We start from the raw sequence: 23,744 nt of genomic DNA on the forward strand, positions 1-23,744 counted from the left end.
AAAGAATCCTTTCACAAAATCCTGGATTCGAATCATCATCCAGATCCCCACCAAAACTGAATCAATTGTTCCTTGTACCACCCTCAACTACTCCAGAGATTTTCATTGAAATCTGTTCCTAATTTTCTGAGTTATCCAGACCGAAAGCATAACCTCCCTTCAGGTTTGGGTGATTTGCTGTCTGTGGTCTTTTGGTTTCTGCTGAACATTATGCAGCAGAAGAAGATGTCAGTGTTTAAACTCTGAGAACACAAAATAAATGAGTCCATCTTAAAATAAATTCACTAAACAATTTCTGCTAAAAGACTCCTTAAATCAAGATGCAGTTTTGTGTTGATGGTTGACCTTTTTGGTTCATTAGATGTACCCACACTGCTGCCGGGGTGATTAATGTTTTAATAAAGCATATTTTTAAATCACACTGAATTGACTCTTCCACAGTAGAGTCTGTTGATTTCTCTGTTCATGTTTGTCTCTCATTGTGAGTGAGAGGGTGGGACACAGTATTGCATGCAGACAGATGTGCCTGCATCGGCTCATCTTGCTGTTTAATGTGTTTGCAGCCTCGCCTGTGTGTAAGGGAGGTGAGCGCGTCCTTCATCATTGCTATTTGGTGATGGTATCTTGTTCCACTGTGGAGCCCATTTCTCTGTAGGTGTCGGGCTGTTAAAAAGCTCCAGCGGGCGTCACGTAATGACCCTGTATGTGCTTCACATTCAGGCTCATCCATCACTGTGAAACAGTGACAGAACAAAGGGAACACCAGCATGTCTTTGTATTCGTGTTTTTGCCTTTCTTCTTAGTGGATTTGTGTGTTTGTGTGCATGTGGAGGATTTCCTACAAAGCGGCCTGTGTGTGATTGTGCTCACGCTTGTGTACTGTGGCATCTTTTGCATCCAGTGTTGCTGCTGCAGCTCCCTGTAGATGTGGCTTTAACCTTTATCTCTCCTTCAGCATGCTGCACAGCGCACAATGTCCACAATAGCAGACAGGAAGGAGGACAGCTTACAGCAGCAACAAAGCAACACTTTATCCTCCTCAAAGTGACATCGAGGCCAAAACAGAATGACACCGCCAATGTGAATAAATCCTCTTCTTGTCATGGCTGCGGCTGGATACTTGAGTTTCCGTGTGGTGCCATTTCCCTTTGACAGTTTCCAAATCTGCTTGACATTAATCTGTTTGATATTTTCCATTATTACAATTTTTTATTTTTGCTGAGGAGTCAAAGCATTTTTCGTAGTGTCAAGCACAAACTTACCAATACCAAGTTCCCTCAAAGTGAAGTGATTCAGAGGTTTTGGCTACACATACATAAGAAGATAACCCTCTTATCGGTCCTGATGCACCACTTGTCTGGAGAAATTCAGAAATATTTCAGTCTTATTTTGCATAAAGAGGAGGAGGAGGAGGGATTAGGTTCCCTTGCCTCCAGCCTCCCTCCTTTCTTTCTCCCTCTGTGCATCCTTTCTCCTCTTCTTCTTTCTTCTTTTTCCTATTTTTGACTATCCCTATTGTCCTGATCTCAGTGTCTCCTGAACCCCTTAAGGCTCCCCTCTACTTGCTCATCTCTCTCTCTCTCTCTCTGCTTCTTTCTCAATCTTTCCTTTTCTCTCCCCTGGCTCCCCCCTTCCTCATTTCTGGAGAGGAGGCAATGAAATATTTAAGTCTGTGCTGCTGTTGAGGCCTATATTTAGACTAGACAGAGCCACCCCCTTTCTTCTGTCTTTCCCTCGTGTGTGTGTGTGTGTGTGTGTGTGTGTGTGTGTGTGTGTGTGTGTGTGTGTGTGTGTGTGTGTGTGTGTGTGTGTGTGTGTGTGTGTGTGTGTGTGTGTGTGGACATGCACACCATGCAGCAGTCACTGCAGCACACCCACAAATCCTCTGCCAGGATGGCGGAGTAGACACGCTGCATTTGTCACACATTAAAATCAAGGACAGATTCAGACAACCCAGAAGACCTTATGTATGCTCTGCCCTCTCATTGAAGACTTTATATGCTCAAATAGTAAGAAGAGAGCAGCGGGTGTGTATCATAGTCTGTACAGACCATAACCCTGTCAGCTGGTTTGTGATGTCTCATTTCTTGTTCACGCCACCAAGAACACATCAAAGGGACAACTATCAATAATCAGAGAAAAACAATGGTTTTCTCTGATTATTCAGCTCATATGGAAGCGAAGGGTTTCATTAGGACCAAATTACAGTTCAGTGTCAAAGGAAGAGAAAAGCACTTTGCAACAGGCAAGAAATGGAAAAGGCATTAAAATGTGTCTGTCCTAACCCTAAAAATGTATTTAAAGGGGACTTACGTTTCATTATTTTCTGCCATATATATTGTGGCAATGGTGAGTGTTCATGTTAAACATGGAGAAAGTTTCAACTTTCAAGGTCAGAATATGTACATGACTTCAGATTGCTCTAAATGCTTAATTTCACATTTGTTTCTAATCTTGGCTCTGTATGATGTCAGTGACAATTAATACCCCAAATATGGGCATGTGAGACACACAGGGCTCACTATGAGCAGAGAAGCCCCACCTACCTGCTATGGAAGTCTTTTATTTGAGAGAGACAACCAATCAGAAATTGGTTAAGGGAGTAAAAAGGGAACTGAAAAGCATGTTTCAGACAGTGGCTGAATTAAGATGCTGCCCCAGGCAGATTGTGAGACGGGTAAGGATTATTTTGAACTGTGATTCATACAAAGCTTTTCCAGTAGAGTCCAAGAATAGAAATATGGAGGTGGAAATTAGTATGATAGGTACCCTTTAAAAGGTGAAACACTAACCACTACTGTTCACATCCTATACCAGTCACAGAAGTCTAGAGACTGGTTACCGCCTGGTAACCACCAGTCACTGAGGGACAACTCTGTATTCCATGATTGGTTGTCGAGTGGTTGGAGGCAATCAGTAGTGTGAAACTGGTTGCAAAGAGCTGCGAGGTGCTGCAACGAATGCCTCCGTGCAATCGCTTCAGTCACCAGCAAGCAAGTTGGCAAGACCGCCAGTAGTTTGCACAAAAGAAACACACAAACTGCTGTCTGAGCTGTGCTGAAGCTGTGAAAAGTGCAACACATGCCAGTTTTGAAATGTGTTGGTTGCAGTGGTAAGGCACAACTTTGAAGACTTTGTCAGCCTGCTATCAACAATGCAGTCAGCACCATCACGTTTCAACGTTTCACCCTGAAACAGCAAACAACCACTCAGCAACTGGCAAAGACACAATTTTCCCTGTGACTGGAGTCTCTAGGCCTGTGTGAAGCTACTAATAAGCTACCACAGTAGAAGTCCTGCATCAATATAATATAATATTCCTTAAGTAAAAGTATGCAGATGGTAATACAAAAATGTACTACACAGGAAAATACCCCCATTGACTTTTATACTGTTATATTATTAGACTGTTATTCTTCTAGTTGGCTGAGACGAAGTCGACTGAATGTTTAGTTTTCCAGTGTCCCGTTTTTGTTCGGTTCTTTTAAAAAGGGCCATATGTTGATAAACCCAAAGAAAGATGATCTGTTCAGTAATAAAAATTTAAAGGAAAATCTGTTTTTGGCATTTCCCCAAAATCAAGCCCACCTTAAAATTGTAGGTCATGTTAAAGAACACCATTTATCCTAACAGGGTGAAGAGTGCTGTGGCAGTATTATCCTAAACAGCTGCAAGGTTAACAAATGAGAAAGTTTAACTCGACTTCATCTTGAACTTGCATACCTGTTCATGCCCTAACATGCTTTGGGACCCAAAGTTAACCACCAAAAAAAGGAAGAAAAGTGTTACTTTAAAGGTGTTATGCAATTTTAAAAATGTCTTGTGACTAAATATGGAATATGTGCTTTATTTATTATTGTATTTTTTTTTTAAATGTGTTGGAGTATCTCATTCAGTGGTGCATCACACATTTCCACTTTCCCTCCCACCCTTCCTCACTGAGAGACAAATGTAAAAATAACTTTGTAATGAATTATTCATCCTCATCTTCAATTCTCATAGGCGATAAGCTCCAGGTGGTAGCTAAATGAAATTCAGCATATTTATGCAAAAAACAAACAAACAAATGTTTTAGCTTGAAGCAATAAAAGTGGGATTTTTTTGACAGTTGAAAGTGACATTTGGTGCTTTTCATGCCGTGTTAATGTTGTTCAAAGTGTGCCATTTGAAGCTTCTTGGCACACTTTGTGCCTCCTGAATGACCCTGTGACTGATTCTTTTAAATCCTTTGTTCACATAATCTCTGCTGTATTCTGTCATTGTTGCTGCTGTGCTCTGTAAGCAGCTGGAATTGGTTTCTTAGAAAAGCATTCTGGAAAGTCTCTGTAGCAACAGCTTGGTTCTGGCTTGGTGGACTGACGGCTACCACCGCTGTCAGTGTCCACAGTGACTAATGAAAAACCCAGTGCAGTTGATGGATTGTGTGTGTATGTGTGTGCGGGTTGGAGACATTAATAGGATCCTTGCCTGCTGGCTGTAGTGCCAATACAATACCAGATTTTCTGTCATAGTAATCAAACTTTTTTCCTTCAAAACTCTGTATTGACAGCATTATTTTATGAAGATGAAAAATTTTAAACTTTTCATATATTAAATTACCTAATCACTATAGACGGTAGATAAATGATGGACAAATAAAATATTAGAATTTCAGGCAACAAAGACTTCTTGGATGAGCTGCAAGTACTGTTTGCAGTTTTAACCACTCTGCTAATTATTTCACTTTAGAAACAGCTGTTTTTTTTCTCAGTATTTTCTCTCATTTCATAGACTGATTCAAACAGGACTTTTTAGATGCCCAAAAAGGTAAAACTATCGAGTATTTTACAAAAGCTTCTGGAGAAATGTGGATCAAAAAAGACACTTTCATGGTATCAAACTTAACTGTACTGTTGTCATTTTTATTTCAAGTCATTTTTAATTTTAAAGCATTTCACTCAACTTAAAACAATTAAAGAGTTTGTGCAAAATTTCATGGAAGTCCATCTGCTTGTTGTAGAGAGCTTCCAGACTGAATGACTGTAGATGTCTCAGGTGCTGCCAGTGTGGAGCTTGCTGGAATAATTAAGTTTGTTATATTTGTAGATGTTTTTCACCAAAAGCTTAATGCCTGCATGCGGACATCCTGGCCTACTTTCTCTCTTCCTCCCCTTTTCTGCCTCTGCAAACTGTCCAGGTTTGTCTCTGTGACAGATGCCTTTAGATTTACCCCCTCCTGGTTACATCCACTCATACTTTGTTTCTCTTACTCTCCTCTAACCTCTACCCCACCCTTTGTCCTTCTGCTTCCCTCCCACTTGCTCATTTTATTCCTCCTCTTCTCCCCCTCTCCTGTCCGACAGCATGAGTCAGCAGTAGTGTGCAGTACACAACCCTTCATTGATCAGACTTATGTGGTCAGATTCTCTTTCTGCTTCCTGCCTCCTTCCCTAAAGACTTTAGCATTTAGCCTCCCCCTGTCTGCTTCTGACCCAGAGGGGTGTTAAGTCAGAATGCTTGCAGGGTAACAATAGAGTGGATGAAGAACAGAGGGAGGAGGGAACAAACAGTGTTAGGAGCAGGGAGATAACAGGGAGGGAGGTGAGGAAGAAACTGCAAGTGATGCAGAAAAATGGATCAAATTAGAGATAACGGAAAGGGAAGGAGAGAATGCAGAGGACACTGGTTATTGAAACGTTATATTTATCTGAATAGAGTCCGATTCATTTGTGTGTTCATGGTTTCGGTTACGAACCAGGGATCACATTCGTCTCCGGTTGAGTAAGATGATGTCGTCAGACTCTGCAGACATGTTGGCGTCGCTGTGTTTGTTAATTTCCTTTCTCTTTGTGCTTGAGTAAGTAATTTTAGTCATATTATCTGCGTAAAGGCCATCTTCCTCCTTTATGAGAGGCATCCTCGTTTGTTTGAGTATATTAAGATTTTTCAAGAAGCCTGCCAGTTTACATCTCAGCCTGCACTGCTTTCCAGACATTGAAGTTAGAGCTGCAGTCGTCCTCTGGAATCCTTTTACATAGTTCATTATTCCACAGTGGATATTTAAACACGGTTATATGTGTAAGGACACAAGCATACATAAAGAAAACCAAAGTGTTTTGTATTGAAATCTAATTCCATTCAATGGCAAATCAAAAACAGGAAGCACAAATCTCTCATGTTATGACCTTTAGATCCTGTCAGAGGTGGTTAATGTGTCTGGCTGTAATCCCAGAATGCTTTGGTTGTAATTCACAAAGAGATTGTAAGATTGAGAGCTGATAGTGTTGAACTGAAGGCTGAATAGTTTTGGGGGATATGTGAAGGAGCGACAGTATGACTGTATGTTTAAGCCCAAATTCAACAGTCCAGCTGTTTTATAAACCACAAAGGAATGAATGGAAACTGATAAAATGAAGTTTTCTAAGTTTTAGATCAAAGTCAAGATTTGCTTATTTTGCTTCTTACTGGAATCTTTTTTTCAAGGTAGCTTGAGGCCGAGAGTTGCTGTTTCACTGAAAGCTGAGTACGCAGTCCACCGAGGGCTCGTCAGAGGTTGTAACTGATCGGGGATACAAAAGAAAATCATTTTTGTCTGACTTCAAGGCCAGATTATTAGATCAAATATCCTCGCAGGGCATCAAGCACTGCTGTTTTGTTCCCAGTCGCCGGTGTTACAGAGGCACATGCAAGGTGTTTGGTGTCAGTTCCTGATATTAATATTGGACCCCATGAGTCCTGTTTTGAAGAGCATCAAAGGCTGCATAAGGAAGCCAGAGGGTTGGCAGTGGCTTAAGTCACAGGTGTCCCAGTCTGGGAACCACAGTTCATGTTCCTGTTTTGTTGTTAAACCTAGTTTTCATTCACTCATCAGTTTCGTATTGAGTCGAGCTTTTACGCACTACTTGGTTTGGTTTAGGTACCAGAAACCGCTTGGTTAGTTTTTATAGGAAAAGATCACAGCTTTGGTTATATTACATCCCAACTCAATATTATACCTGCTTGTTGAAAAGTGGTCTTTAAGGGTATCCAGTGCATTTAGAAGTGACACCAGTAGGTTCTGAACAAGGGTGATGAGATTGGAGTGAGAGCAGTGACACTATTGCCATGACCTGCTCTGTCACAGTGAGGCACGTGTCTCTAAGATGCTTTGACCAAAACATTATTTGGCTCCATGACAAGACCAGACTCACACGTTACCTACCTGGAATTGCTGCTGAAATTCACCCTAATATCTAAAACAGAGCAATAAGGTTTGCAGAATTGTTACCTGGATACTGGAAGAACATTGAATTTACAGTAAGTGGGATAAAACACACTGATATTGAACTTTGAATAAATCGAGGCCATCCATTCATGCAGTTTTTCTTTTTATAGGAATCAGGTCTGTTTGCTGAGTATTTTAGCTGCAGAGACTAATTAATATTTAAGAGCAAAACCTGCTGTTCAATAAATGTGCCAAAGTGCTTTTTCTGTTTTATCCGGAGATGGCACTAATATCTTTTATAAAAGGAGGGCGAGGAGGAGGGTGGCAGAGAGGCGCGATAAGAAAAAACAAAGAGAACGAGGGAGAAAGCCGACCTGCTTTTGTCTTCCTCTCCAAGGTCACCCTTTCTGCTGAATCAAATATTTCAGACTGATAGAAGTGGGCTTCTTCTCTTCTCCTCTTTCCCTCCATCCCTCCTTCTCCATTTCCTCTGTCTCTATCCATCACCCGCCCCACCGCTGCTCCTCATCCCCCTCCCCCTCTTGTTTTTCACTTAACATTCCTCATCCTCCTCCTCCTCCTCCTCCCGCTCTCGCTCCCCCCCCTTTCTGGGGCGCTGCGGATGCAGTTCCCATAGCAACCATTGGATCCATGTTTGTCTGATACGTATGCGCTCCATTAATAACCCCGCTGGCTGCAGATAATAACGGCAAATCTCATACCACAGATGGAGAAGCAGAAAAGAAGAAACATGCTAACAAAACCAAACACCAACGAAATCTAAATATTAGAAAGAAGAACACAAAAAGGATTGAGATGGATGCAGTGTTAGAAAAACATCAACACATGCTTTATTTTAGCTTTTCTGTCTAGATACTCGAGCCTCTGTGCATTTTTCCTTGCTATAGCACGTTCTTAACATCAAATATCGACAAAATATTGAACCAACATGGCCATGACCAGGCTTTGAACAGCTGCTTAGACTTGTCATATTTAGGAAATTTTGCTTTGTAAGCAATATTATTTATATTTGTTATATTAAGGCACCAAAAAGCATTGTTTGGCATTAAAAACTAAGCAGTAGTCCTAATAGTATAAATGTAGTCATTGTCGTTTATTTATAAGATGCGTTTTTCGTGCCTGTGTTTATTGGCTTTTTTAATTTATTCCAATATTTAGATACTTTTCCATTTAATTTTAATAATTTTTTTTATTTTTATTTTATTTTTTCATTTGCCAGCCCACTCACTATAGTCCAAACAGGAAATCCCTGGGTACTCGGGCATTTAGATAATCAAATATAACATACATCGGTGTATGTCACATTTTGTCATCTTCCTAAAATAACGGCAAAAATGATTTTTTGTTTGTTTGGTTTTTTTTGCCTAAATCATCATATTTTCATTGTTTGGTTTAATTATTGTGTGTGCATATCATTTTTTTGTATTAATTTCTTCATTCACTTTTTATTATGGTAGCTTTGGTCTTCCATAGTAAGGGTAACAGTGCTTTTCTTTGCCACATTTGACTAAAGGGTCTTCACGGTTAGTCTTCATATCTATTTTATATCTTCTAATTTTATATCTTCTAAACTGCATGCAAGTTCACTGATCACATAAGAGAGACTCAGACATAGACTTGGAGTCATTGTTATGTGGGCCAGTGGGTAGTCCTGCTCGTCTCATTGGCACCATGCTGCAGCCTGGGGGAGGAGGCTGGCCGGGCGGAGTGATGGATGGCGAGTAGCCAAGCCCGAGTGCTCGTGTTGTTGTGACTGTGAGGATTGTGTGTTTAGGTGTGCTGACTGGGTAAGCATACATTAGAGATAATACTTAGAAGTGTGAAAATGGGCAGTGTGTGTCAGAGGGAGCGTATGGCAAAAATGTTTATGAATGTGCAAGTCAGTCTGACCTACTTTTCCACTGCAGAGCCCCAAACACGCTGAACCCGTCTGCCTGTCTGTATTTCTGTTTCTCTCACGTACAGGGACGAAAGAGGTGTTGGATCAAGGAACAGAAACCAATAGAGTGCAATATAAAAAGACAAATAAAAATGGATTTATTTTACTTTGTGCCTTGTATAATCACACAGAATCTGTATCTGTGTATGAAACTTCATATTTGGAATCGCCTTGCCCATGTTGTACTATGAGATAATGGAGCAACCTTGGAAGTGCATTTCCACGTGTTTGAATGAGTACTTGAGGCTCCTTCCAAGAGCAAGTCAGTACCCACCAACACTCATGTTATAATGCCCATCATTACAGCAGAAATGAACATGTTTACAGCCTGGTACGAAAATGCTGTTGATAAGTTCCTTTTTCATAAGAACCTTTTTGAATAATTCCCCACTGATATTTTATTAAAGGGGTGTGGTCACTTTGATTGACTGGTTGTTGCTGACACAGGCAGAGCCACATCTGTCACAACTCGGGCTCAAAGATGTGGACCTAAATAAGGAGACCACACGTGGCTTTTAGACGTGTGCTGTCAAGTACACAGAAATGAAAAGCAAACCCAAATGACCTGGAGGAAAGAGAGAGACGGGCTGAGTGCAGAGGCTCACATATACCGTATATCTATAGGTGAGCAGTCAACCCGGATATCAAACGTTACTCCAAGCAAAGCCACTCCCCTGATCCAAATAGTCACTAAAAATACGGAAGTTTTGAGCTGCCAGACTGGACCTCTCCACCATGTTTGCGGTGAGCCTGAACCCTGGCTCCAAAATCCAATATAATGTTGGTCAAAAGGCTAAAATCATGCCTTCAAAATGGGACTTCACAAACTGATGGAAGCTACTTCCATTATTATGTAAAGTGTTTTTCTTATTTAGTTGTTCTGGTGCCTGAAGTCTCTGAAAGTGATGGTGACAAACTGAGTATGTTTTCAAGCAGATATAATTCAAATCACTGAGTTCACCTAAAAATTTAGAGACTTAATAATTGATTTATCCAAACAGTTTTTCACATATGAATTAGCGATGAGGATCATTACTTTGAGCCCTTGTGTGAGTGTTACCAGAGCAGTGCTTCATAGTGTGTCTGTTTGCCATGGTACTCGTGATGTAATTAGTGACCCTCTGACAGATACAGCACTCTGGGACAGATTTATTAAGCCTCATTTCAGCAGTGCTCTAATGGGCTGTGATAAGTGTGGCTGGATTTAGTAAAGTTTAAGCTATTTACAAGGATCAGTTTTTCATAGACATTCTCTGCCTCTGAACTTTAATTACCACTTCAGTGAATTATTTGCAACGTTGTTGCTGTTTAATTCACGTCTCAGCTTTCTGTTCTCAGCCCTGAACTTTGCCTTTTAAAACTGCCCTTCAAATGCAGCATGCATCACGGTGCAGTCCCAGTCGGTGGATGCATCAAATCAGACAGTGATTATTCAGAGATCACGACTGCTCAGGTTTACTCCTTATTTATGTGGCAGAAATTTGGCAGGAGATGCTTTAGTTGTGTTATTTTTTTTTTTGCTGGTTTTACATTTAATTTCAACTTTATTTGGCATAAATATTCAAACCTGGTATGAAGTTAATGCAGAGCAAATGCATTTGCATTGAATTGTTTGAGCAATAGTTGCAGTTGCTGTTTGGTGCTTAATAACCAGTCTAGTGGTTGAAGGAGAGAGAGAAATGTGTTTATACAGTTTTTTATGGACCAGCAGTCACCAGTACGGTGGATATGCATCTATTTGCATACACTACATTTGTTCTGCTGCATGGCCACTCACTAGCACGGTAGCTGCCTCTGCATTCACATAGGAGCTGTGCTTATATCTGCGAGTGTGGACATAATGTTTGCTCTTACTGTAGTCACGTGTCTTGCTCTCAGTGTGGATGAAAGCGTAAGTTAAGTGCTGTTCAGCTGAAATAAAGTCAGAGCCTTGATATTTCATGGGCTCCGTTTCTTCGTTGACCTTTACATTTCCACTGTCCTCCTCCCCCACCCCTAAACACACATGTTTCACCCAGCAACAGCACCATACCATCTCCCACTGTCAGGCCAATTATGATTAGCGTCAGCACAGTTTCTCCTCTGCCTCCTCCCTCGGACTCTTCTTCTTTTCTCTCTCGGTCCGTTCTCGTATCCCTCCTCCCATTTCAGAGTGAAGCTTCATTTCTTTTCTTCTTCCAGCTCCTGTTCCCTCCTCCAACTCTCCATCATTTGTCTTCTCATCAAGCTTCCTTTTATCCTTTCCCATTTTCCTATTTTCTTACTTTATTCCTTACCTCTCCATCTGTGCTGTGTAGCGCTGCATATGTGTCTGTTTTTGCCTTTTTTCCTGGTTTATGTAACGTCCAGCCTCAGTAAATCTGTGGCTGCTTGCCTGCAGAACTACTTTTAACTACTGATTTCATGTGAAAATGTCAAAATGGTGGGGAAAAGTCTGAGAATGTTTTAAAGTGATAGTACAGGTTTTTAAAAGATTGACTGGTGAAAAACTAAATTCATCTCTTTGTAAACTCCCATCTGATTTAGTTGTATCTAAATACATTTGTTTTTAATTTTTTAAACAAAGGATAATTAATAATGTGGGCCAGTTAAAGATTAGCCTGTAGCGTTAGACCTGTCTTAATATTGCTCACAGATTATTCTAATGCAAGTTAGACTGACTCAGAGAAATAAGACCTGATTTAAAGCCATTTTTGTTCTGGCCATTGTAACATCAGGAAGCCACAGCATCTAAGCTCTGCTGCAGGTTTGCACCAGACTTTCTACTGCAACTGTAGTTTTTCCGTATGAAAATAAAAAATAAGTGTTTGGCCCACTTTTTGCTGAATTTTACAGGTAAAATCTCCTTTTAATTGTTGAATTAATGTTTTCTGCCAAGGTAAGCAGATACAGTCACTCAGTCTTTGAAAAGTGTCGTATTTTAGTCACAATTTATGACTAAACTGCTTTGTGCAACAGATGAATTTTGACATCTCTCTATTTGGTTTCTCTAAGCCATAATCAAAGTCTAACTGGCCTCTAATTTTAATAGTTAATAGCATCTTTTGAAGCTTTTCCAAAAATGTTTTTGCTTTTAGGTTCTCAACACTGTTTACTCCAGCTGAACACTCAGGAATAATCACATCCTCGGGGACTTTTACTAGACAGTCATTGAGTTATCAGAAGTGGAGAATGTTTTTTTTTTTTTTTTTTTAGTTAAGTCTTTAAAACTCTTTCTCTTGTCTGCTCAGTGCATATTTTTCTCTTGATTATTATCTCCGAGGTTGCGATAGCTGCCCCTCTGAATGTAAGATGAATGTCTTATCACCATGCCGCGTGCTTAAAAAAGTACGATGAGTGTAATCTGTTAGCGTGTATGAGTCTCGTCTCTGTCAGGTTCACAGCATGCCTGTGAATGCACATTTCTACTTTCCTCCCGTTTCAAAGAAAAGTCGTGTGTCAGTATATGAAAACAAATGAACCTTTGATTGATACATTGATTACATTTAATGAACACAAGTGGAGGCGTAACCATTTGACAAGTGAGCGGTCACCCTTTGGTAATGAGCAGCTAATTGAGGCTGCCTGTATTTGTTATTGGCGGTGACTCAGTTTGTGCGAGTGTATTGATCGACCTAATGTGTTAAAGTAAACTCTGCTGAGCTTTGATATGTTTTCAGTGTCCTCCTGAAATGCCAAAGGCACAGGTGATTGGTGAGTAATGTTTAACTCACTGGTTTGATGGGATAAAGAGAAGAACAAAGAGAGTGACGGGATCCAACACAGAGTTGACCTCCTGTACAAACACACGCAGGCTTGTTTAAGCCTCCTGCTGTGCAGCTGTAATGACTGCAGTGTCTGATAGCCTCCACCATCTGTGGAGCAGTGACAGTATCCCCCAGAGATCAAGGCTTTTGCTTTGCACATTTCCGGTGCTTTTTCATCTCCCAATGATCTCTTAAAAGATGAAATGTAGAGGTGAGAAGTGTGTCCTTTTTGTTTAACCGGGGCATCTGTGAACGCTGGACTCAGAGCAGCTTGCGTGAGGAAATGTTATTGATGGCAGTCATTCACCTGCTGTCCTCTGGGAATAAGGGTGCCATGTGGCAATCCTTCCAGTGGTCAACACACATGTTGCCATCTTTTGCTCTAAAGGATCTTGGTGCAGAGGTTAGGCCGAGGAGCAGCACTGAGCTGCAGGTGATTTTAGCAGAATCAGCTGTTACAAAAATAGATTTTAAACCACATCACAACACCCCAAAATGACTATTGGGGAAAACAAGTCTCAAGCAGTGGGAAAGCTAAAACCATCTTTTATGTACAGTCTATGATATAGGTGTGTGTTCCATACCTGGGGTTGGACTTTGGAAAGAAAGATGCTGCCCAGCTTTTTCATTATGAGAAATGCTTTGCCCGTACTTGGGCATGCAGCTCTACCTGTGCGATACAAACTCAGTGGTCTTCCCCTTTTTAAAGTTTAAAATGTAATCATCCCATCACACACATTTCAAAGCTCCACAGAAAGATTCATAGGATAATAGCAGCAGTCCTGTTCTGGAATCAGAGCAGGAAGAAGAGGAGATGAAAACAGACGAGCTGCTGCTGAACTTCAATCAGTTTTTATCAGACACAACAGCAGCGTTTTTAAGCTCTTTTATATTTGATTTCAGCCCAAACTAAAGAACTGGGAAACACCTGCTTGAAATACTTAAAATTTCCCACTTGTGGATCAGAAAAAAGCTCTTTATTCAATCACTTTAGGGAGTCTCGATGGCCCTTCATAGTCAGCATCTCTATTCCCCCGATTGCGGCATCGCAGATCTCGCTTACTGTGCAGAAAGAAGCAGAAACACTCGCTTAGCATATTAACAAGAAGAGGCCTTATCAGCTTGTGTTTATGTATCATCAAACTTCATGCAGCATCTCATGGGAGTTTTGAAGACTGGTTCTCACAATATTGTGAAGTCTAATTTGTCTTATGGGGGTGCAGTGCACTGGAAAAAGAATGAAATGCATCTTCCATGTTGACAGTGTTCTCCAGTATTAACTCCACCATAGCTTGTAACGTTCGCCTCCTTCGTCTTGTGCAAAGGCCTCGAGCAGAACTGGATCTCAGCCGCTGTGCAGAGCGCTTTGGTGTGAGCCTCACTCGGGCAGCTTCACCTCTGAACTCCACTTCTCCATGTACACCAAAGACCAACTTCTTTCTTTTTTTCTTCCTTTTCCCCTTTAACACCCCCCACCCCCATGCCCGGTTTAATCGATTGCGTTTTTCGCTGCCAGTGCATTTTCACCCTGTTTTCGAAATGACCTACTTTGTGATCTTTCCTACTGTGAGTACAGCTCTTTTTTTTCTGTAGCATGGAGAGTGGATAACAAATGGGAAAGGGAAAACACGGTGAGGGTGAGGCACCAAAAAAAGGAGATATCCCTGCTTGGATTTGCTGCATTTTCACAGCTTACTGAACACTGCAAGTAAAAGCTGTCTTATGGGGAAATCTGATTCTCAACTAAGGCAGTTGTTGCAAATGGTTTTCAATGTTGGATTTGATCTTGTCTTTGGGGTTTTCCTTTGCTTTTACAGTAGTTAATAAGATAGTTTTTGCCAGCCTAGAGGTAGAATGGGGAGGATGGAGATGTGGAGTAAAAATTTATAATAAGTTGAACATCTAGAGGAGAAGAAATTATCTACAAGGGAGACTGTTCCGATTTGTTAGCCTCAACTTTTAGGGATCTAATTCTGTTCCCCCCCAGCATTCGTTTTTCACTGAACTAAAGTGTCCTGCTGCAACCACTTCAGACAAATCAGCACACACACACACACACACACACACCATGCCATTAGAATTGCTTCATCTCCTTCCATTTCTCTATTATTAATCCTGCAGTTGCACTCCTACCACAACTTTTCTGGATGGCCTCAGTGATGCTAACGCAAGAACTGAGCTAAACAAGTCTCTCGGGCAGTTTTCTCACTTTAAACCTGTCCAGACCGCAGTTTCAATCCAGCCACATCAGTGAAGCTGCCTCGTATCACTTTGTGCTTTTAGTGATGACCATTCAGGATAGGAACTAACTCTGCCTGTGAACTGTAGTGGATGATTTTAAGTCTGATGCAGGTTTTGGTTTTGGCCTGTGTATCTTTCCATTTCCTCTGCAGCAGTGTGAATGTAGTACACAGGGGCACGTGAGACATGCAATGCAGCCATGTGAGACACAAAAATGGTGTGACAGTGAGAGGAAGAGAGATGCTGTGTCAGGTCTGCTGTTAATGTCCAGCCATTTAATGTCCCATTTTTAAATAATTAAAGGGTCTTAGAGTTTAGATGAGAAGCTTAAATGTGACGTGCCAATTTGAAAAGTAAGCCACTAACCTGGGGGAAGACTGAAGTACCTTATATTGTAAACTGATCAAAAACAAATCCATACCAAACCATTCATTAACTCCATCTCAGCGTCCACTGTTAAGCTTGAGTTAAATATCTGCGTTCAGCCACATCAGCTACATCATAGCCAGGTGTGGATCCTCCCAGAAATGTAGCTGCATCTCTTGGTGAGGGAACAACTTGGATTTGCTCACTTCATAGCAGTGACGTGCAGTCAGGGGAGGCAGGTGAGGCACGGCCTCACCTGTCATCGTGGAAATATAAAATTAAAAAATAAATTAAATGGTTATATTCATTCAGTGATTTGTATTTTAAAGTTCTTTTCCATTTAACTACACCATTTTTAGATTCGTTTTTTTCAAAATCGTTGAATTTTCGCATTTGCCGGTCAAATACTAAGAGACGAACGGTGAGGCACCAGCCCGGCGAGCCGCACCACGGATTGCGCAATCCGTGGTGCGGCTCAGTATAGTCATTGCCAATGACTACTAACTGTGCTGGCATGCTATGCAGTGAGACCGGATTACTTTCCCTTTGCATGTGGCTATTAAAATGTTCTAACACTTTTACTATATGAACTAAATTTCTATATTTTAGCTGGTGTATATAATGCACAGTTTTTTTTTTGTTGTTTTTTCATTAACAACTGTATGTGTGTGTAATGCATTCTTGTGTTGAGCAATCATGAAACTGCTGCGAAGAGACACTAGGTGAGGCACGCAGTTCTCGTGCCTCATGGTAGGGGGCGCTGGTGATCCCAGGGACTCTACGACTCCTCGGTGGCAAGCTACCATAAACAGTTAGCAAGGCCAGTTAGTTTTTCCTGTTGCTTGGCCTTATGTTCAACATGGAAGATTACATAACTCAACTGAAAGAATTTTCTAAACTGGACTTTCAATCGAAGCAGAAGATAATAATTAAAGGAAGACCAACACCGGAGCTAAAAGGTTTGCTTCAGACTATGTTAATGTTAAACAAAACAACTGTTGCCAATCAAATGGTGAATAAGCTATATGTTTGTAAATCTGATGTGATGACGTCAGTGCCTCACCAGTCACGACCCTCACCGCACGTCACTGCTTCATAGTAATATTTGATGTAAATATAGCACCTTGATTAATGTGTGCCTCAGTGAAACTAAATGTAATATGTAATGAGCTATAACTGTATCTGGCTTCATCACAATGCTAATACCATACAGCTGCTGTAGCCATACCCTTCTTTGTTGTTTTAGTAGCTCTTCCCGTTCCAGAACATTAAGAAGATGTTATCGAAGGTTCTACAAAAGCCAGTCTGTGCAGGCGGGTTTTTAAACCTGAGGAACTGACCGAGCAGTTCTAATTAATGGCCTTTGTTTAGATTCACACAAGGGAGGACCATAATGCAAGCTTCAGAGGTGGAGACGGGCTTTCTGTGGACTTTCTTCACAGGCCCAAGAAATTCACAAGCGAACAATGCCTGCTGGTGCTCCAGTGAAACTACATGTCTTTATCTCTTTTGTTATGCTGTTGGTAACCACCACTGCTTACTGCTTTTTTTACTGTGATTCACAGCTGCAATAAGTTAGTGAAAGCTAAAAGTTTCCTATGCCGTGCTGCATACCTTTACCTCAGAAAGGTAACCAGGGTACTCATCATTGTTTTGTAGAGACTTAGATGTGCAGTGCTCAGCATGAAAGCAAAAAGGTGCTCCAGTTATCACTGAGTGATATCTTTATTTAAACAGTTCTTGTTCAGCTGTACTGTAAACAGATATATCAGAAACTGCTGGAAAAGTAACCACAATTACAAAAGGTGTCAAATCAACCAGACTCAAAACTTTAAGGAATTTAACTCCAGCAAAACAAATGTCTAGTTTCACTCCCAAACCATTTTAAGGAAGTATGTAAAAATTCTCTGCTGTGCTGCACACCCACCTCTCCAAGAAAAAACTGTGTAGAAATCTTTTTACCCTGTGCACAAAATAAGTTTGATTAATAAAGCATGCATGTCAGCCATTTTTATTGTTTACACTCTGCGTATGTGAGTCAACCATTTAATTACTGTGTGCAGCAGCCACACTGCTACTTCCCTTTTCTTCTCCCAAAGCGGTGAAGTCGTTCTAAGGGAGAAGCCTGCACTGTAAAAAATTAAAAAACACAGGATTTCCAACAAAAAGAAACGTAAACAGTTTTGTCCGAGGAGGAAACCGGAAAAGGTGCACTTTTTCAGTCTTTCCTCAGGAGTTTGTTAGCAAAAATAAGTTGCAGTAATCTAGGTGGTGAATGTTGCGCCCCCTGGTGCGTAATACCTGATCAGGCGAAAAACGAGAAAAGTTCTGACATCAAAAAGAGTAACAGATGAGAAGAAAAGGGAGGGAGCAGGTGGAGGACAAGGAGCACCGGATCTGTCAGCTCGAGATGGGAATGACTCACTGCTGAGAACTGCAAACATCCATATGTGGGATGTTGTGAAGAAATGAGTGTAAGTGATAACGAGCAAGAATGGAAGAATTTTTTTTTTTTTAAGGCAGTTTTAAGCATATAAAAATTGATGATGTCATTATCGTGTACTAAATGTCTGTGTTTTAAATTTTCTGCGACAGCTATTCATTCATCTTTTGTGCATGTGCGTGGTCTGTGGCACTTGTACATTGTTTTGTAAAGTACAAACAAATTCAAGTAGGAAAATATTGCTGAAACATTCATGTGTAGGAAGGGTTTGAGCACAGTTACTGTTTGTGAATGAGGCCCGGTGCCACGGCGCTGTAAATTAAAGTGTGTAAAGTCATGGCTGTACAGTTTGTACCTTTAATCTGCACAAGAAGTCTGGAGAAAAATCCCACAATCCATCAGTCAAGCTGCCCTGCGGTGCCTGAAGCTCATACTCACTGTCAGGAACACACACGTTTGTGCATGCCTTCCCTTCTCTTTGGTCTCACAGCTGAAATATTGATGTAAGAGACTGTTCTTTTTCTTTTCTTTTTATATATATATATGTATAGAAGGTGGCATCACTTCTTCAGGACTGTGTAAGGAGGAGATGTGTACTGAGGCTCTGACAGATCTCCAGTTTAGACCCAACTTTTGTTCTCGTGTGTCAGGCTGCTGGAATCGAGCTATCTTTAATCTTTCTGTGTGTTTTTGTTCAGATCCCCGGTCCTGTTATCGCAGTCTGTTCCTGCCTCTTTGCTCTGCTTCTTGGCTGCCACTGTTTTGAAAGACAATGTCTTGCTTTCCTACGTCTGCTAATATTTATGCACAGCATTATTGTCTCCTTAATATTCTGTTAAATAAGACCAGCGCATAAATTACATTTCTAATTATAACACCGAGATTTGGACACTAAGCTGCTGTTTATGCTTATGCAAGCCAAATATAGCAAAGCAGGATATATTAGTGATATCGCTGGAAGCTCCTCAACCACATGTTAATATGATTGAGATTATTATGCACATTTTTTTCTTCACTGATTTTGTAAGAGCTCTGTGAGTCATTGTAAGACTCACTTGAAAGCCTTCACTGTCTCTGATTAAGCTCCTGCAGTAGCATGTGTTCTCTGCCCCAACTTTGATCCTGTCCTCAAAGTCTTGAGTTTTTAGAGCAGGCCTAGCTTTGCAGATTGACCCTCCCCCCTTCCCCACCTGCAGCGCTCATATATTTTTCAGCAGCAGCAAGCTTGGGGGACAGCCAGGTACGCTATTAGAGGGATGACTCAGAAATGGGACTGGATGGCTTAACGGACTGGAGGTAATCCTGCTTTCTCGACCTGAAAATAGTCTCTTCCCCTGTTTCATTTTGCAACAACTTTTCTTCTCTCAGGTACCGTTCTGCACATTCACTTTTTCACTCGGTACTTTCTGCATATTTTATATTCCTCTTCTACAGACCATTTACTTTTTCCTTTTCAGCACACTTGTCCTCAACCCCTCCAGAATTTTGTGCTCACGTTTTATTTTCACTCCCGTTTTATTGAATCGCTCATTTCAATTCACATTCTCTTTATTTCTCCCTTTCTCTCTGTATCCTCCATCCTTCTAAATAAAGGGAAGTACTTTAGAAAGTAAGTAAGGATGGGCTCACATGGCATGAAGGGCAAAGACACACAAAGGGAACGGGCTTGTAGTAAAGGAAAGAATTGATTTTCCAGTCGGAGAGGCCGTCCAATGAAGGACCCAGTCTGCCCTCGGGGCTCTGGCCCGTGATGGGGAAAGGCCAGCCTGTGACCTTAAGGCTCAACTGATCATGCTTTTCTATTCACAGATAAAGGCTTCTATTGGTTTTTATTGGAGTATTTATTCAGAGGAAAGGTGTCTAAGATCATTTTGGCTTTGTGAGAGTGTGTTACAGTGTATTATGTATGTGTGTGTACGTGTGTACATTCCTGTTTATGTGAGCCTAACCCTGTTTGCCCTTCACACACAGCACAGCACAGCATCCCCTCTGGCAGTTCAGCAGCACAGTGGAGATGGGAGAAGTAGAGATGGACAGAGAGAGAGAGAAAGAGTCGTATCTAAACATGCTCGAACCAATAGTGCCATTGCCTGGCTGGCAGCCATGACAGATGGGGGAGTTCAGTTCACGGGGGTTGCCATGGAAACCAGCATCGGTGGTAGTCTGAGCCTTTCCACTCTGCGTAAGCCGAGATGGAGAGCTGCTGCGCACACACGCTCTGCAGAGGAGTGCGGCGTGGGCAGCGAAAGCCTTTTGCTTGTTGTTTATGAGTTCGTCTTCTTTGTGTTGTGCAACAAGTCAGTGTTATCAGTTTGCATTTCAGGGACAGAGACCGGAGGCCGTAATTGCAGATAATGAATTTGTTTATGCCACGACTGGTAACTGTGCCACTGAGAAAGTGTGTCAGGACAAGCACTTGACTGAACAGAGAGATGCATATTTATTTATCACACTTCCAGCTTCCTGTCACCAGCCCTCCTGTTTACATTTACATCTTCCCCTCCACCACAGAGCCATTATCGCAGTCATCCTCTCGCCCCCCACCCCCACCCTCGCATTTACATTACCTCAGGCTTCTACATCGCTTTCTGTGAACAGCAGCCTCACCATTTCTGCCGTTTTCTTCTCACTCTTTGGTTCCCGTCATCGATCCTGTTTAAGAGCAAACGTGGCAGAGCACCCGTTCACCCAGAAAAGGTCTAACGAGATGTGACAGGCACTAAAAGCCAATCCGCTACTGTGCTCCAACCCAGCAGCACCATATGGATCATTCCTTCAGCAGCAGAGCTGCATGATTTCTTCCCTGTTATTCATCTTAATTTTCTCAATCTGTGCATGGAAACATGCTCATACATACGTCTCTGCCGCATTAAAGGTATTGGGACCCATAATCGTACACATTTCTCTCCCACATACACTTGTATACACCCACACTAGCATAATCATACTCTATTTTCACAGCATCTGTGCATCTCATACATATATTCTTGTTTTAAAAAAAAAATCACATACACACACATTCAGACATCAAAATCTCTTGTGATACTATGCAGTAAGCCAAGAGGTATCCAGAAACTCACCAGGGCTTTATTTAAATGGTGCCTGAGAAATGTAACTGCAGCATGTATTTCTCAATTTAAAAGAATATTTCTGTGCTTTTGGAAACATTCGCAACATTTTCTCGCTAACTTGAGTTGAACAAGAAGATCAATATCACATTCACATCTGAGAGGTGAACATGAAGTCCTGCAGGAAACCACTACTCTATCTCAGTCTGAGTACGTCCATTAGTATTCTTACATGTGCTCTTGTAGTACACTAATTATACTAAATACTTAGAAGCACAGTGTGTGAATAAATGATTGAAACATTTTGGTTGCTATTAGTCTGCCAGTCTCCTGGTATTGCAAACAGTTACAACTTGTCAAGCATCTGACAACACAAAATACTAAAGTCTTCTACAGTGTCTAATGTCAGTGCATCAACTTGAAACTGACTGAGGCCATGAAATCATCCAGAAAGTGAAGTTGCAGCTTGCTGTTTGCCATTAGAAAGAAACCAGATTTAATGCATTTTCCTCACTGACTTTACTTTTCAGACCCAGAGGCTGCATCCGTCCAGCCAACACGTCGTGTCATTTTTATTAAATGAGAATGAATGCAGGCAGGCCACAGCTATTATGTTATGCTGTGGAAGGTGTATTTAATCAACATTTACAGTCACATCATGGTCCGCCTACACACCTGTTTTTATTTTTGCTCTTAGAGTGAATAGATGTCTTCTAAGGGTTTAGCTGGCAACAACAGACACGGTTTGATTGACAGTTCCTTTACTTGCCTGGATCATTGGGCACGCTCCAAGACCCACCAGCACGGTGCCAGCTTGCGCTGGTCGAGTGTTCACTTCAGATTGGCTCACAAATACTGGCCACTTACTACTTTAAATGACACTTTGTGCGGCCTGTATACAAAATACCATGTGTACCCTTTTATATAAAGACATATTTCAGATGTCTTGCAATAGCTGATTCCAAATAGAAAAGACTCTGTATGTGGAAACACTTAAGAGTTATTAAAAATGAGCTTACAAGTTTACTGCAGCATTTCCTCTGTCTGCTGCTGTCTGTTAACACTGGTATACTTTATACACCACTAGCAGTAATTGTTATTTGACACAGACCGTTTGACTTCACCCAGACATGACAGCAGGTCTGTGACTGAACACACCTGTGTGGGTGTGCAGTGTCTCTACTATCCCCACTTACCTTATTTTCAGTCTGTAGCGGCAGTGTTTCTGTCATCTCCACCTAACAAGTCTTTAAAAGATGTAGCCCACAAACTAGCCTGCCTCAGATACGGTCTGAGCTGTGATCAATACGTTCTGCAACTTTGCCGACAAAAAGCAACTTTTGGCCCATCTTCCCTTCGAGGTTTGTCTGCTCGTGTGGTTCTGGGCTGCTTCTAGCACAGCTGTCATTTTAGGTCACTCCACAGAGGTCCCATTGTCACCATTTTGATGTGCATGCTGAAATTTCACCATGGACCAATTTTCATCTTGAGGATCATCACTAGTAATAAGGGCTGGGTCTATGACGAGGAGCATCCCATGCTTGTCATTTTTCAGCGGGGCTGTGCACTGTGTATTTTTTCCTCAGGGTCAAACTGCTAGTGTGCCCACTCACAGCACACTGAACACAAGTGCAGAATGGGACTTCCAGGAAGCAATCTGACAGGATAAAACTGTTGCTCGACAAGTGGTGCAGTGCTGCATGAGCACACTAGCATGGCAAATTCCATAAAAAAGGGCAGATGAGTCGTTTCCACCGTTAATCCCAATCTTGTCCCCGGTGTAGTTGTTTACTTGGAATGATGGCTGATGGAGGATCTTTTCCGGAGCTACAGTACTGGTGAGTTCGGGAACGAGGAGTGAAACAGGGAGTCGAAGCACTAACAGACACTCGGTGAAGAGTAATAACAAGAAGTCTAGTTACCCCCACAAGGGTGAAGGCAGTCTTCAAATACAGCCACCAGTTAAGGAGATGAAAAACAGATGTGACAGACAGCCTGAGCCCAAACTCTACCCCGAGCCAGAACCCACTGTTGAAACCGGAGGAATGACACAATAAAAACAAAAAAATGTCCCGACTATGACATAAACACATCACAGCAGCATGTGTTCCAAAAAACAGAGTCCACATTATTCCAAATCTCCACACGAGGAGACAGACGGGTACTCGATGTCCCGCTCTGACCTTGTTAATAAGTTTGTGGTTGCTAGCGTGCACAGTGGGAGATTGTTAGATTTCTCTCTATAATACTGAGAAATAATACTTCCTACGTGAAGTGACCCAAAGTGGCATCTGTTAGTTGATGTTACATGAATAAAAGTCAAAAGGCTTCCTTTGATCTGCTGGGACAAAACTAAAGGCACTGTTAGGTTAGCCTTTGCTAATAAATCCCCTCATCTCTAATAATCTGTTGGTTTAAGTGACTCAAGGTCTTTCAACTGTATTTCACTTTATATATCTTATTTTAATCGTAGTTGCTTATATTTAATGTTTTTCATGTTAGAGTTTATGTGTGGGTGTTACTGTGGGTAATAGTGTTTATTATCTGGATTATTTACCGCTGATATGTCTCACTTAAAAACACATTTTTTTCATCATAACATATCATTCTTATGCACAACAATATTTGGTCTCACAAAAGTGTGTCTGTGTGTGCATATGTGAGTCTGACGGTGCGTGTGGATGAGGATGATGTTTTTGTGAAAGTAGAGCAAGATTTATGGTCCCAAGCTTTATTA

The 23,744-nt window shown here is 41.4% G+C and overlaps 1 protein-coding gene across 1 annotated transcript in view; it reads left to right on the forward strand.

The window, feature by feature from the left end:
- myo1d (myosin 1D) overlaps nucleotides 1–23,744 on the forward strand; it is a 113,452-nt gene that overhangs the window by 84,971 nt on the left and 4,737 nt on the right. The gene's annotated exons all lie outside the window — the stretch shown is intronic.

Source organism: Archocentrus centrarchus, chromosome 19 (genome assembly GCF_007364275.1).
Source record: "Archocentrus centrarchus isolate MPI-CPG fArcCen1 chromosome 19, fArcCen1, whole genome shotgun sequence".
Classification (NCBI taxonomy): domain Eukaryota; kingdom Metazoa; phylum Chordata; class Actinopteri; order Cichliformes; family Cichlidae; genus Archocentrus; species Archocentrus centrarchus.